Source organism: Prionailurus viverrinus, chromosome A1, assembly GCF_022837055.1.
Source record: "Prionailurus viverrinus isolate Anna chromosome A1, UM_Priviv_1.0, whole genome shotgun sequence".
Lineage (NCBI taxonomy): Eukaryota > Metazoa > Chordata > Mammalia > Carnivora > Felidae > Prionailurus > Prionailurus viverrinus.
Genome location: NC_062561.1, coordinates 42673146 through 42685575, shown reverse-complemented (window position 1 = coordinate 42685575; position 12430 = coordinate 42673146). Strand labels below are relative to the sequence as shown.

The window sequence follows — 12430 nt, the reverse complement described above, 5'->3', positions numbered from 1 at the left end:
TACATAAAGCAATTTGATGGATAATTAAACTGAACTAGACACTTGTGTTTATAATCCCTGTGAGAAGAGGACACCTCCTTCCCGGTAATAGCAGCAGGTATTCCAGGTAGGCATTTGACTCGTTTGGGGTAGATCACAGAATCAAATGTGTGGCCAGGTGAATGGGCAGCAGTGAGTTCTCAATGAAAGGTGGTCTTCTATTATCAGAACAAGGGTGGAGGTCTGCAGGCCATTACAGAGTCTATTTTAAGTGCAATCATGTTTCTCATACCTATGATTCCTGTCTCATAGGAGCTTGCTCTAGCAAGACTGTACTGTGTGGTTGAAGGTGATCACTGAGGTAGCAACCACAAGTTGTGTGAAAATAAGGCATGTACTTTGTTTCTTTGAATTTTATTTATCTTCCAAATTCTCTCTGAAATTCCCCAAATTTTTCTGCAACATTACCCCATAATTGTTATTAATGCTTTCTCATAAGCAATATTGGAAAAAAATCACATCACCAAGATCTTGTGAATGTAATATTTTCTATCCTAGTTTAACCTTAGAAGGTGCAAATTGTAGGGTTAGTAACCATGGTGCCAACAAGTTCAGTAATGCACACAAAAAATTGGAAGAATTTGCAATGTTAAATCATACATGTTAACCCTTTTAGTTTAGGAGCAATGTGTGTGAAGTGTACCTTCTTTTCCTTTCAAATAAATTCCATTTTCCAGGAACAATAAACCAGTCACAGAGAGGCAAAGTATCTCGGATGATCAGTGGAGATGAATTTATTTAGCATCCATCTCCAAAGAGGTAGGTCTCCTGTGCTATGGACACTTCCTAGACCCTTTCTACAATTCCTGTTTTGGGATATATAATACATTGGAGACCAGAGGTCTAAATGATAGTTTAAAATATAAGTCGAAACTCCATATTTAATTACAAAATATATCATCTGGCCCAAACTATAAGTAATGTAAGTAAGCCTCAATTTGAATTAAACATTTAAGTGTCTGATCTTTCTTTTCGTTGTTCTCAATTGATATTTCTACATTTTAACCTGGCAAAATTTTATTTTTTTAACAAATATGTCAGTTTTCTCACTGCAAAATACATCATAGAACATGAAAACTGATGTTATATCCTGTAAGCAACCTACCATTTTAGAGTATTAGATCTATGAATTTTAAGATAATTCATACATTAAAAAAAACTAATGAATTACTTCACTACATTTAAAATTGAGGCTTAATATTATATATGATGGTCGTCTTCTAGTTCTGCTTCTTGTTGTTGTTTTGATTTTAAACATTTATTCATTTTGATGTGTTTTGTTTCTAATAGCAAGATGGTATCAGAGGTACACTGAAATAATCCTTTCCTGCAGAGCTAAGTGACTACATCTGTCTCCTGTTTCTTTCTTTGTGTGTGCAGAAAGTGAAAATGCCCATTCATAATAAGAAAATGTAAGTCTGGTAGGCACCAAGGTTTTAATATTTAATTTTCCACATTATAAAGCAGACTCTTCTCTGCCTTCCCATAAATGCAGAAATGGATAAGATTAATTAAACATTAAACCATTATTCTTCATAAAAGAAAAGTCCATTGCTAGTCATGTTTGATATACTTTCTTTCCAAGGTGATCTTTCCCAAGTCTTAGCTCTCATCCCTCTTAAAATTTTTAAAATAATAACAAGGAATGTAGTCATTTTAATGTCATTTTCTTCTTTTTTTTTTCTTGCATTATTGTGACAGACTTTCATATGAATTGTGGATTGATTCCAGAATGGAGAATTCCTTTGATGTTATCTGACCTAGACTTATTTTGTGGTAGAATTGTCTGACAGGATAGAAAAACAAATTTCTTTTCTAGATCTTGTAGCTATAGAAAATAAATATTATATATTTTCATAATATATATTCATTACATATTACATATATAAGTAAATATATGACATTTATTGTTATAGATTTACATATACATATATATATTTGATTCAAGGGAAGAGCAGATATGTGAGCACTTAGCAGCCAATCATGTTGAAGTTTGTGATTATACTATTTTAATCAGGGACTTATTTCTAATAGATTCATAAGGTAAAAAAAAAAAAAGCAAAGAAATATCGGACCCATGTGTACAGTTAAGGCTGGAATATTGGATTGAAACACACACACACATGCTCATGCCCACATTTCTCATGTGTATAATTTCTTTTTTTTCATGCATATAATTTATATCATGCATTGTTACCTTCTACATCTATAAACATAACTCATAATTGCTTGCACTTTTTAAACCATGGGCATAATTACCATGAACATAATTATAGCATTTTCCAGATTCTGTTCGTCATAGAGAGATTTCCTTTCCCTTTCTCCCCTTCTTTTGTTAGGAAAGGTTATTAGCTAATTTCACTGTCAGATGATGATCGACTTTCTGCATTTTACAATGATATTGAAGAGAATCCATGGAAACATTCAGCATAAAATGTGAATATAACAGAACTGCTGATAACCATTATTCATGATTGTTACAACTGTTCTCAGAGGATTGCCTTCTGTCCTGAGGTGGCATCCAGTTGAAAAAACAAAACAAAACAAAACAAAAAATGGTTGCCTATATTCAAGTGGTTACACTAGGCAGAAGAATATAACTGTGATTGGGAAGAGACAAAATGGATAGATAGACCGAGATCAAACTTAACCTCTGCTGTCCCCTCTTTAATGCTTTCTGAGAGTAAGTAGGGTTTCACTAAATCATCAAACTCATGTCCTAGTGGAGAATTTTTTGAACAGGATTGTTTGCTAGCTGTTCAATCACCCTTTCCTAGGTGGAACCTCATGTGGGAACATACTTGTGGAGGCTTAGTATCTCCTAGGGGAATTCAAGAAATGGAAGGAGGTGTAACAGCAGTGTTTATCCACAGAAACCTCACTAGTAATGACACTACATCCTCTTTTCTAAACAGCAACTGAAGCAAAAGTTTACAACCAACAATACAAACTGGGGGTTAAATGATAGAGGGAGAGCAGAGGGTGATAATAAACCCACTGAGTGTATGAATTCAATTAAATAAATAAATAAACTTAGGAAAGACCTTTGTGGTACCCAACTGCCATCACTTTGATTAACCTCACTGTGTTTCAGCACTGGGTCATGCAAGCCTTTGACACAGTTTCTTTGAGATGTCAGTCACATTTCAATAACTTTTCAGCATGGGCTTGTAAGTCCTGTCTCTTCATTGACTTTGAATGAGGCAGGTTGCTTATGAATGCAGCTTGAAGTGTCACTCAGAGATACTTGCATTGTGTTATCTTTGATTGGCATGTCTGGGAGTTGTGGAAAAAATTCCAGCATATCCAAATGTGCTTCTCTAAATACTGAACATATTTACACAAGTGTTTTCTCCAGGAGAATCAGCTCATACCCTTATGATGATAATCTGTTATTGCAGTGTTCCCTCTTACTATGGATGAGGTATATCCTAAAGGGGTAAATTTATAGGACTTGGGAACTCAGACTGTGTTTGCAATTCTGATCCTACAAGCCTTTGGGGCTACAATTTAACTAATGTATCACATTAACTGCCACATGCACAGCCTATCTAACAACCTAATTACTTTGATGAGAATACCTGTGTAATATCCTTCTACTTGGCAAAAACAAGTGGTGCTGAAAAGATCCCAAAGCATCTACTTCATGTAGAAAAAAATAATAAAAAGCATTCCCTCCATTAACAAAATGCCAGACATATAAACAATTGATTTGCAAATGATCCTTATGGACAAAGAAGTGCTTTAGACCCCAGTACTGACTCCCTTGCAACAAATGACATGAGCTGTTGGTATCCACACTAGTGCAATTAGGGAAACTATAGCTTGGTATGTTATACATACATACATATAACAAAAGCAAAAGACCTTGAAATGCATAGGGGAACTGACCCCTAGACGGCTGAAGCAAGGATATGCTCAAATGCCCTTCCCCACAGCATGAACCATTGTTCTGTTGTAGTTCAAGGAGGGCACACACGCACACACACAGTCTCTCTCTCTCTCTCTCACACACACACACACACACACACACACACACCATGCGTATTGGGTTATCAGGGAAAGGGTCACTACCAAGGTCCCCTCCAAACTCTTATCATCCCACAGAGCAGATGGCCAAGCCTGGGCATGGCTAGACCAATCACAATAGGGAAAATGCTCTAGGAGGGGTAATCCACCCCAACAATGCCTTACATATTAGAGACCAAAGGACAGAAACATCTGGACAACTATGTACAGCTAGAATTCTAGAATTTCCAGGCAACAAAGTGGCCTTGGAAGGTGACACCTTCAGAGAACACCACATCAGTCATCTCTTTCATTAAACTCATTGGGTCTGCTGGGCAAGCTTTTTATGAAACTACCAAAAACAGGGGGGAAAAATCTGCTTCTAGGGCCATCTGGATTGTCTCTCCTCATTTAGAGACCAAATTGAATTAATTCACTCTTAATGTTGGTAAGGACTATCTTTTTATAATATAAATATTTCTGGGTCCATTATGGGACGATTGTCATTTATATATTATTATTCAGCTAAAGTCTGCACTCCCCACCAACACATTGCAAAGATCAATTAGTTTAATGCAATAAAAATCTTGATTGCCATGGAAATGAAATATGATGGGGTAAAATAGTTTGAGGACACTAGGGATATTTGGGAAGTAGCAAAATTAGATTTCACTTATTTAAAATTTTTGCCTACAGTCAGCCCTACTCCTTTTTAGGAAAGGGAAGAAACTTCTCTCTACTGTTCTTGGTCATACCTCTCTCCTTGCTGCCAGGAAATAGGAGCTTGAATGCTTTAATTAATGATTAGTTTATTAATAATAAACAGGGCTTTATAACTATCCGTGATATCTAACCACTGTTTGTAATATTGTTTCCATATGTAAATAACTGATCTCTATATCTTGAAAAAACAATCCACTTATACTAATATCTTAGGTACATTGATCTAATGAGAACTTATTTAATGGAGGAAATTTTCACACTATGAGTATACTAGAGTGTACTAGAGAACAATGTTATTGGTCGATTAAGATGGTGAAATAGCTTCAATATGATAATTAACCTACTACAGCGTATCAGCTAAAAGCCTGGGCTGAGGAACCACATAGTCTAAATTTGAGTCTTGATCACTACCTACTTAATATATTACATAATTTTTTTAACCTTTTTGTACCTCATTCTTCTGATCTGGAAAATAAGGATATTAATAGACCACCAGGACTATTAAATTAATAGAAGTAATACACTGAAAACATTGACTGGCACATGAGAAGTGCTCAATAAATATCAGCTATATAATATTAAATATTAGTGGATTATTTAGATTATTTTGAAGAATGTTAATCAAAAAGTAAATATATTAATATATTAATAATACTAAATTAATCACGGAAACTAGGTATATAAACATAACACCTATTTTGTAAATTTTTAATATCATATTTCTCAAAACTCTCAACTCTTTGTATGTTAATACATGAAGGAAAATGTAAAAAGAGATGCTTTGAAATTCCTAAAATACAAGGAATGTTGCAGGAATAGGAGATTAGGATACTTCACATGTTAAATCATGTTCTCATTTTTCTCAACTCAGTTATTTTTTTTTAATGTTTATTTATTTTTGAGAGTGAGCGAGAGAGAGAGAGAGACAGAGGGCAAGCAGGGAAGGGTCAGAGAGAGACAGAATCTGAAGCAGGATCTAGGCTCTAGGCTCTGAGCTGTCAGCACTGAGTCCGATGTGGGGCTCGAACCCATAACCTGTGGGATCATGACCTGAGCCAAAGTCGGACGCTTAACAGACTAAGCCACTCAAGTGCCCCTCAACTCAGTATTATATAAAATTATAAATAAAACATATAAACTTTAAGAAGAGACTTTAATTTTTAAATGTTTTATTTCTTTATTTCTTTATTTTTATTTGTTTATTTTATTTTTGAGAGAGTGTGTGCGTGTGTGCTGCGAGCAGGGGAGGAGCAGAGAGAGAGAGGGAGAGAGAGAATCTCAAGCAGGTTCTACGCCCAGCATGGAGCTGGACACGGGACTCAATTTCATGACTGTGAAATCATGACCTGAACTGAAATCAGGAGTCCACACTTAACCAACTGAGCCATCCAGGAACCCTAAGAAGAAACTTTCTTTAATTGAAATATATTTGACATATAACATTGTGTAAGTTTAAGGTATATAACATGTTGATTTGCTACATTTATATATTGTAATGATTGACATTATAGCATTAGAAGAATCTTTTTAAATGGACACTATAAATGTCAAAAATGTCAGATCAATCTAAGACAAATCAAGCAAAAATAAGTGATAATTTAAGAGAGACAAGTCCATTGGAATATATGAGTGGTGATTATAGGTCACTTATTCTTCACTTTATTGAGTTTAGAACTAAGAATAAATAAATTTCAAATGCATCACAGACTAGATGATGGTGATATTGATAATGAAAGAGGTAAGTGAAACATGGTTTCAAAAATTTCCAGAACTTACTTACTTCTCCTCCTTCATGTATTACCATGTCCATACTCATGCTGTAATTTTTCTGCAGCTTAATATTTCTGCACAAGGGAGAGGAGAGATTCTTCTCCCCCCCCCCCCCCCCCCCCGCTCATATTTTTGTTCTCTCCTACCTCTGACCAGGTAAGGTCAAAGAGCTTTTATTTCAAGCCATGGCCTCTACACAACACCTACACAGGTGTGGGCAAAGGGAACAAGGATTAAGAATAAAGGATAAGAATTAATTTTTCCCTAACCCATTTGATTCTTCGTGCATCAGCAACACTAACGCACATGCACTGTGTTTATGCACTAAGGCACAGGCTGCAGAGTCACAGAGGAGCTTCCAGATACGATGACATCATAGGTCTAAATCCATGTCTGTGGGAGGCCCAGTGGCATACCATGGAGAGTACTGATCTAGGAACTAAGAAGAAAAAGGGGTGAACATCTTATGCATGTCTACTCTGTCAGACACAGACACTTTATATCAATTATTCCACTAAATTTTCACACGTTTCTGCAAATTTCCAATTTTGCAGACAGGAAAACTGAGGCTCAAAACTTGCCCCAAATCAGAAGTTTCATGAGATGCAGAACTAGGATTTGCGCTCTGCTCTGATTCCAAGCCCGGGATCCTTTTGCTTCCACATGACCTGATTTCTAGTTTTAGGCCTGCCATTGGCTATGTTGACATAAACAAGTCACTTCCCTAATGTGTTAATTTATGTAGTTGTACCAGGTCCCATCTGGTATAGATCTTGGGAATCTGTAAAAGAGTAAAACCTAAAGGGGTGAAACTGAATACACTCATGCCATTGACAGGAATGCATCACACAGAAGGCACACAGAAATCTCTTCTCAACACCAGTGAAAGGTTTTAGTCCCACAAGAATAAGGCATCCTGAACAATAATATTACTCTGCCGGGTCAGCTGAAATCTAATGTAGACAAGCAATGACCATAGGGGGGAAAGATGAAAAATCAAAGAGAATCCAAAATCTGCCTTCTATTCCCATTTCTTCTAATTCATTGTGTATTTCAAAAGAAGGTTCCTTTTGTTTCCTCCTCCTCCTCCACTTCCTCCTCCAAAAAATTAATCAAAACAAGAGAGAATTACTTCAGGTGAGGTCAGTGATCTACATCAACAAATAATACCGCAAGAAAGGTAGGGGTGATACTCTAGTAGATGTTAGGTTATTAAATTTAATAAAGAATAATGTAGCTTGAAAAGTGCTTTGGGTTTGTCATAAATTAATACTGGGCAGACAACAATATGTTTATTGTTTTACAGCTAAGAACTGATTACAAAGCCTCATAGGACCTTCTACCTTGTTACAGAATTAATTTTTAACATCCTTTTCTACTTCACACGATTGAAAAATGCTTGAGGAAAGAGAATAGGTTGTTTATATATCCTTATTTTTCATTATACCTATAATATTCCTATATACATGTTGGATATTTAGTAAGTATATATTAAAGTCTTCAAATGAATATATATGCCTACAACATCTGAGACCCTCTCTAATCATTTATCTAGTTGAGTTTAGGGTTTTCATTTACTGTATTTATTTGTCATGAATAACAAAGACCTAAGCATACTTAAAACTCAGTTTGATCTTCCTTGTCTCAGGTGGATAGCAGTATGGCATACTACAAATGCCATTGTTTTAACAATACTTAGCAGTTATGGAATGCATGCATTTTACTCTTTTGAGACTGTGGATTCATTATTATTTAGTATTTGAAAATAAAGAAAACAAAGTTATGATTCATAAAAATTGTCTAAATTACAATAAAAGTGAAGACTTATATTCAGTCATGGCTAGGCATGATAGCAAGAATTTTTTTTTTGTTTTTGTTTAACTCTTTACATGAAGCACATTTTGAGAATTAAGAGTGGGGTGATTCTTTTTTTTTTTTAAGTTTATTTATTTATTTTGAGAGAGAGAGAGAGAGTGCACATGCAAGCAGGGGAGGGGTAGAGAGAGAGGGAGAGAAACAATCCCAAGCAGGCTCTACACTGTCAGCACAAAACCCAAAGAGGGGCTCAATCCCATGAACCACGTGATCATGACCTGAGCCAAAAGTAAGAGTCAGATGCTCAACTGATTGAGCCACCCAGGTGTCCCTAGGTTATTCCTTAGTACTGATTGTTTAATTAATCTGAACTAATTTTGAGCAATAGTATATAACATACATACAAATAACAGATGTTTTATAATTTACTGTGGGTGTTTTATGAAGGAAAAGTACAGAAACTTGTTTTTTTAAATAACTTTTTGGAAAATTTTAATTTCCTCTTAATATACAGAATAAGTTGGTTCTCTAATACCTTATATTGTCTTTAGATGAAAGAAGAATGAGATGACAATATTGAGTTTAAGTGTAAGCACAGACTCTCTCCTAACCATGCTTTCATAATTTAATAATTATAGTAACCAATGATGGGTGTCATAAAACTGCTTTAGAAAGACACATATCTGAGTAAAAGAAAATGAAAGTAGGTCTTCAGCTTATGCTAAAAACAAAAAGGAAACATAAGTAATGACAGTTTTTCTCCTCAACCAAGTGTATGTTTGTAAAGGATGGAGAGCATTCTTCTTTGCCTTGAACATGTGAATAGGGATGCTATGTTGGAACACAGCCACGTCTTGATTTGCTCGAACTGGAGATCAGCTAGGAGAGGGAAGAGGAGTTCTGGGTGGTTACATCTCTCAGCATTTCTTACAGGAAATATGCTGCCATATGTCCATTTAAAAGTAGCAAACCATGGCAGTCTCGATTTATTTGCTTTTTGCTTCTAGGAACCTATCTTTTGTGAATCAGGTAAGTGTATAAAAATGGGTAGAAGGAGGTCCTTTACGACAACATGTCCATACAAGTGAATAGATTTTTGTCTTTCCAAGTTTAAAGGGCAGAACCAAACTAATTTAAAAGCAGTGATATTAATACCTGATTGAATGAATGAATGAATGAGAAAGCCTACGGCAAAAGTAGGGAATTTGCATACTAATTTTGATTAGCTCTCTTGAGTAACTATTTTCAACATTTGTGTCACTAACAAACTAGCAACAAATAATTTTTCAGAAAGAATAAAATTAATTTCATGGGTTAACTAATCTATACTTTAAAAGCAATATTATTTGCTTCATCTCCTTGGAGGATTTCTGGAATGGGAAAGTTACATTCAGCTGAGTAGAATGCTTGCTTCCTAACTGTTAACTTCACACTGAGCCTCAACTTTTTCATCTATAAATGACAAAAACATATTCTTCATGCGGTTCTTGTTAGGAGTAACCTAGAAAATATATATATATATATATATATATATATATATATATATATATAAAATGTAGTAAAGAGGTAAGACATTTCAGAGATATTCATCCCTCTATGCAGGTATCTCCAGTCTGTGAGAAAATGCTTGGTGGTTACAGTGCCATATTGTATTTATATAGAAATTAATTTCCTTTATTGCAGTTGGAAGTGTCCCATCTGTAATTCAGTTATTCATAAATAAGAACAAAAAAACAACATAAAAACACAATCAGGAATCTAGACCAATTAATGGACATTGGGAGAGGCCTTGTCAATAAATCCAACTTGGTCATCTTAAGATAGATTCAAGTTCTTTTTCTTTTTTTTTTAATGTTTACGTATTTTGTGAGAGAGAGAGTGACAGAGTGCAAGCAGGGGAGGGTCAGAGAGAGAGGGAGACACAGAATCCAAAGCAGGCTCCAGGCTCTGTGCTGCCAGCACACAAACGTGAGGCTCAAATTCACAAGCCGTGAGATGATGACCTGAGCCGACGGACGCTCAACCGACTAAGCTGCCCCGGAGCTCCTCAAGTTCTTCTTTAAAATAATGTGTTTTGGGGCGCCTGGGTGGCGCAGTCGGTTAAGTGTCCGACTTCAGCCAGGTCACGATCTCACAGTCCGTGGGTTCGAGCCCCGCGTCGGGCTCTGGGCTGATGGCTCAGAGCCTGGAGCCTGTTTCTCGATTCTGTGTCTCCCTCTCTCTCTGCCCCTCCCCCGTTCATGCTCTGTCTCGCTCTGTCCCAAAAATAAATAAAAAAAAAATAATAAAATAAAAAAAATAAAATAAAATAATGTGTTTTGAGTTTATTCATTATGATCAATTAGACCATCAAAAAAAAAAAAAAAAAAGGAACTAAGCAAGCAATCTAGAGCTAGTGAGAACACTGAAGCCCCTGGCAACTACACGAGTTCTATAAGATTACACACATTTATTTAATGGCAGATCCCAAGTCATGCCAAATCTCTGGCACTCTCAATTTCAGACAACTTTCCACTATATAACAAAAGATTTTTTTCTTACAGAGAGCAACATCCATATGATCATGCATCTAGAGGATTCTATTCATTGCTATTATACAAGGACTTTTTCTAACTCAAAATTCTGAAAGGGGTATACTCTTAAGTGGCATTCTCTTGAGATTGCTGATAGTATGTAACAAAGATTAGAGCGCACAATACAAAGTAATGTGGAAAAGGGAAGAGAAGAATAACTGTTCTGTATGATGGTGAAAAAAAAGTTTAAGATACCACAACAAAGACATTAAAAGTTAACATTGCTCTAGGCAGCAATATGTTGTAATTCTCTGGAAGAACACAGAGCGGATTTCCTGAGTCCCAATACAGTAACTCATGGGGCCTGCAGGTTCAACACATTTTAAAATAATAACTCATGCTCATTGTTTGCTTGTGAGACAAATAGTTGGAGCTTCTAGGAGAAGGAAGAATAAAAATCTATATGTCTCTGACTACACATAAGGCCAAAATAAATTATATTTGCAAATCTTATAATGTCCATTTATTCTGACATTTTACAATTCCCACATTTTAAAAATAATTATTATTGTGCAGGAGTACCCTGAAACATATGAAGGTTATTTTATTATTTTAATGTTTATTTATTTATTTATTTATTTATTTATTTTTGAGAGAGAGACAGCACAAGCAGGATGGGGCAGAGAGAGAGAGGGAGACACAGAATCTGAAGCAGCCTCTAGGCTCTGAGCTATCAGCACAGAACCTGATGCAGGGCCCGAACCCATGAACTGTGAGATCCTGACCTGAGCCGAAGTCAGATCCTTAACAGACTGAGCCACCCAGGAGCCCCCAGATAAAGATTATTTTATGATAGCTTTGTATATATGTCTGTCTCACTGCTCAATTCTGAGTTGTTTTGAGGTACTGACTTTGTCATTATTTGGTGTCTTCAGAATCTTGCAGAGTATATGGTAGGAAGTCAGTAGTTGTTAAATAGATTAATTAATAAGTAGGTAGAGTTTGTTAACAGTGGAATGTTCCTTCTCAATAGAATAGTGCCTCTAGGCCAATTTCCTCTGCAGTGGTCTGAGTAATTTCCTCAAAACAGATGTTTTTAAGCTACTTAAACATATGCTGACTCCTTATTACAAAATCTATATTTTTCTGTGTTTTAATATATGAGAAAGTAAATTGAAAACTACCAAATGTTACATAAACATAAGAAATACCAATTTATTTTAGCAAGGTTTTAAAGAGGGCTTATTATATGACACTGAGGACTCAAATATTAATGAAACCTAATATTTGTCATATTGGGTCAAGTATTCCCGTGACTAAATACTGATATAATGTAATTGAACTATGTGTAAAGTACTATGTAAGCAATAATGAAAAAGCAACTTTGTTTGTTGTGCCAGGGAAGAGTTAGAGATAATTAGAGAAATTCATACTTTAAACTGAATCTCCAAGAGTGAGTAGTACAAAGATTAAAGGAAAAAAGGGAGAAGCAAAAGGAAAGGGTTCCAGTAGGAAACGCCACATTGTTAAGTGGCAGAGAAAGGAATTCAACACTCATTTCT

At 35.5% G+C, this 12430-nt stretch overlaps 1 protein-coding gene and 1 long non-coding RNA gene across 5 annotated transcripts in view; one reads left to right on the top strand and one right to left on the bottom strand.

Moving 5' to 3' along the window:
- The window catches only part of PCDH9 (protocadherin 9), a 928690-nt gene that overhangs the window by 97551 nt on the left and 818709 nt on the right, over positions 1-12430 (top strand). The gene's annotated exons all lie outside the window — the stretch shown is intronic.
- LOC125170485 (uncharacterized) overlaps positions 1-12430 on the bottom strand; it is a 128117-nt gene that overhangs the window by 56106 nt on the left and 59581 nt on the right. The window contains exon 3 of one of the 3 annotated variants that reach the window (XR_007154060.1): positions 6708-6979. The exons of the other annotated variants lie outside the window; for them this stretch is intronic. This is a non-coding gene — a long non-coding RNA (uncharacterized LOC125170485). Of the gene's footprint in view, positions 1-6707; positions 6980-12430 lie in introns of those variants that run through there. 3 annotated transcript variants of the gene reach the window in all.